The following is a 4,203-nucleotide window of genomic DNA, read 5'->3' on the forward strand; positions in this document are numbered from 1 at the left end:
GAAATTTTGGAATCACACTGTGAGACTTTTGGAAGGGCACCAAACGATTGAGGATTTTTCACAAAAGCAATTTAGAATTAATCAAACTTTAATTTAGTGTTTTAGAATTTGTAGATGAATTTTTGTAATGTGGGCTAATTTTGGTAGAATAGATTAAGCCCAATTGTTAGAAAAAATGACATGGCACCTAGGGTTTTTCAAATGGGTGGACCCCACCCTATTTTTGAGACACTTGTCCCTAGGGATTAGAGAGGAGTCGTCACTTGTGCTTGGTGTGGGACTTTTGGCTGGAAAAGAGAGCACACGGTGTTGGCTGGAATGGAGGGTTACGGTTGAATTCCAGTGAAGTGGTGATTCATTTTTCTTTCCATTGCTTTGGAGTGGTGCATTTACTTTGGCTAGAGAAAGAAGGGCTCTCATGGTCAAAACAGCTATCTTTTAGCAAATTCACTTTTCTTTTAGGAAGCAATGAAATGGTGATTCATGATGGGAAATGTTTTTAATTTCTGATGCTCTGCACATTGTTTTTAATTTCTTTGTCATTTTCTTTTTAGAAGCATACAGCTCACTTTCAGCATTGAGTGTTACGGTCTAGATGGGATTTCTTTTAATTACATTATTCAGTTTTCATTTTCTTCATGAGAAAAGCGTTGATTTAATTGATGGGATAAGCACACTTTTATTTTTTTTCCTTGTTGCAAGCGCTGCTCCATTTCCTTAGGCAGAAGATGCGCTGATTCAAAGTGTAGCAGCTGTCACATCCTTGAGCATTTTAATTTATTTAGTGTTAGTGTGGAGTGTGTCTCGGTTACAGCTAACCCTTTTGTTTGAAGTCATTTACAAGCTTTCTTTTCTCTTTCTACTGTCACGGCTGCCATTTGTTTTTGGCTTTTCCTTGGGAATGTTTTTATGGAGCCTTGAATAATCCATGATCAATTTATTTTGCTTGTGCACATGGTTATGCCATTTCCAAACCCGCTGCACGTCTCTGAAGAGGGAAATGTTTCCCATTTTAATTTTTTTTAAAGGAAGCAAATGGTGCACATGTCATGGTCTGAAGATATTTGTTATTTCCATTTGAGGAGTGCAATTCATTTCCTTGGCTTTGAGTGGTGTTGCACGTTGCAGCCGCATGGATTTTTTTGTGATTTGCTTGGTCATTTGTGCTGCCACGTCATCTTCCAATGGGAGCTTAAAAGGGTTTTACAATATTTACAATGCTTTGCTTGGTCCAGTACGCTTAATTCAAATGGAATTTGCAATGTTTTTCTCTAAGTTTCATTGAATGATTGGTTGTGCGTCTGGTGCTCTTGACTTCTTTTCTTTCATTCTAGTTGATTAAAGAAATGATGACTGCAAGTTGGATGTGCAAGGGTCACGGCCAAGGGATTTCCTTAGGCTAATTTGCAAATTTAATTACGTTAGTAGAGGCACATGTAGTTTCGATAGAAGAAATTTATGTTGTTTACTTCTTTTGCTTTAAAATATTTTGCATTGTATTTTGAGTTGTTTTTCATCTTTTAATTTAGCTGTGCATTTTAAATAGCTCTAATTGTGTTTAGATATTTGACTGTCGTAGTGTTCCATTTAATGTTTTCATGCATTTTAATGCTTTCAATTATATTCGATTGTTTTTAATTTTCATTTTTAATTTCGTCTTTTTAATTCACAAAACACTTTCAACCCCCCCCCCCCACTTCGTGACTGACCGAAGTCTCGAACCGCAGTTGGTCCTTAAGAGACGACCTAGGAGTCACTTCCTAGTCTATATTGCATTCCTAATATGCAATTAAATTTGTATGGGGCGCGACACCCATCACACTCCTTGGAGAAGATTTATTGGATGCTTAGGCTCCTTTTTATCCAATCTAGGGTTTGCTTTTCCATTCTTTCATTATATTTCATCTAGATTCACCATGAATATGGTGAACTAAAACCCTTTGTTGTTGGGAACAATGTAATCTTTTGAAACTCTCATTTACCCAAATTCTTATTTATTTTATATGCTTGTCATATACTTGGTTTATCAATTGTTGGGTTCCTTACCTTTGCTTAATGCTTTTATCGTTTAACTCATTCGGTAAATGTTGTTTGTCTTTATTGATATGGGAACATACAATAATGTCATGAACTGGGGGGAATTCCTTGATTATGTTAATACCGCCTAGGGATAGGGGTAGGACAATAAATTGTATTTTGCTTCTGCTCATTATGCATTATTAATTACTAGGGGAGGCTAGGGATAGCAAGCCAGTAATTAGTAGTAGGCTCTTTTCACCAAGGGATTGGATTAAGGGTAGACCAACAAAGTTTGCATGGAAATTGGATAAACAAGTGAATTAAATAAGAAGAGTAGATATATGAGAGTGGATAAGATGAAACTGTAAACCCCAACAACACCATTCATCCATAGTTTTTCCTCAACCATTGATTCATTGCATTTGCATGTTTAATTTTGTTTTTGCATGTAAAAACCAAAACTTTATTCTTTTCTCAAGTCTTATGCAATTGGTTTACATGAAAGTAAGGCCTAAGAGTCCTTTGGGAAAACGATACTCGGACTTACCCGTTTATATTACTTGATAACGATCTGATACACTTGTCAGGGGCTTAACAGAATGTCATGAAAGATGAGATGGATTCTATGGCATCTAACAAAGTCTGGGATCTTCGTTTAGTTGCCTAATGATGTGAAATCCATTGGATATAGATAAAGGGTTCACTCAAAGAGAAGGAATCGACTACAAAGAGACATTTTCTCTTGTATCTAAGAGATTCTTTCTGAGTAATTTTGGTATTAGTAGCCTATTTTGACTTTGAGTTACATCAAGTGGATTTGAAAATTTTATTTCTTAATGGTCATCTAGAAAAAGACGTTTACATGAAACAACCTGAAGGATTCTCTTTTAGAGATAGTGAGCACTCAGTTTGCAAGTTTAATAAATACATCTATGGATTAAAACAAGCCTCTCGACAATGGCATCTAAAATTTCATGATGTCATTGTTGAGATTGTTCACAACACAATATCTATATCAATCTGGTTTTTGATGATGACAACACATTTTTAATAACACATGTATTGTTGATGTGTTACATGTTCTATTGCTTATTTATTGATATATTGTTGAACATGTTTTATGATATGTGAATGCACATTTACTTAGCTTATGTATGTAACATCATAACTGGTTGCATTACACATGATTTGAAAGATGAAAACCACATGCACTTTTATGAACTTACATTGTGTTGCATATCTGCAAGCTGTAAGTCGACTTCATTTTGGGGGAAGTCGAATTAAACTCGTGACTATGCACATATTTTCAAAAACAGTGTTATGTGAGATTTTACATTGAAAAGAATTTCAAAGTGAACTTCAATGTCGAAGTCGACTGTGTGCGCCACACATTCGACTGTATTAGTTGCTTGTTTTGAAATTCTGTTATGCTCATGAACTACAACGACTATATTTTTAAAAGTTAGTGTTAGCAAAATGATGAAGATGAAGTTTTGATGATGCCCAAATCAAGTCAAGATTTATCAAGATTCATGAAGATCCTTTGAAGACTCATTTTTGTTATGAAAAGCTTTTGTAATAATTGTAGTTTAATTGTTTAGGACTTAGATTTGTAGTAGGTTTGATTCTTGTACCTTTATATTTTGTATTTGTTGTTTAGAATCAAATCTTTCCCGTTTTAATCGATTTATCCTTGATATAATCGATTAAAATCGTTGCAGAAGCCAAAACCCAATCANCTTTGGAATAATCGATTAAAGCAAGTTTTAATCGATTAATCCTGAGAATAATCGATTAATACTAGCCGCTAAAGGTTTCTGATTTGAAAAACTAGCCGTTGTACTTATTTTAATCGATTAACACTAATATTAATCGATTAAATGCATTAAATGGCCAGTTTCGTAGAATGGAAGAGTTTTTGCTTGAGTCTATTTATAGGCTCTCTTTATCCATCAACAGAAACTCATCCCTTGCGCTAAAACACTCAGAAGTCTTTGAGAAGTGTGTGTTCTTGTTCGGCTTGTGAAACTCTTGTATGTGGAGTTGGTGAAGTGCTACTACGGTGATAGAGGAAATAGCCGGTTCATCCTTGGTGCGTCTGAGGAGGTGTGTGGAAGAGGATCATCCTTCGTGAAGTATTCGGAGGAGGTGTTTCATCCTTCGTGAAGTATTCGGAGGAGGTGT

Source organism: Vigna radiata, chromosome 1, assembly GCF_000741045.1.
Source record: "Vigna radiata var. radiata cultivar VC1973A chromosome 1, Vradiata_ver6, whole genome shotgun sequence".
Taxonomy (NCBI): Eukaryota; Viridiplantae; Streptophyta; class Magnoliopsida; order Fabales; family Fabaceae; genus Vigna; species Vigna radiata.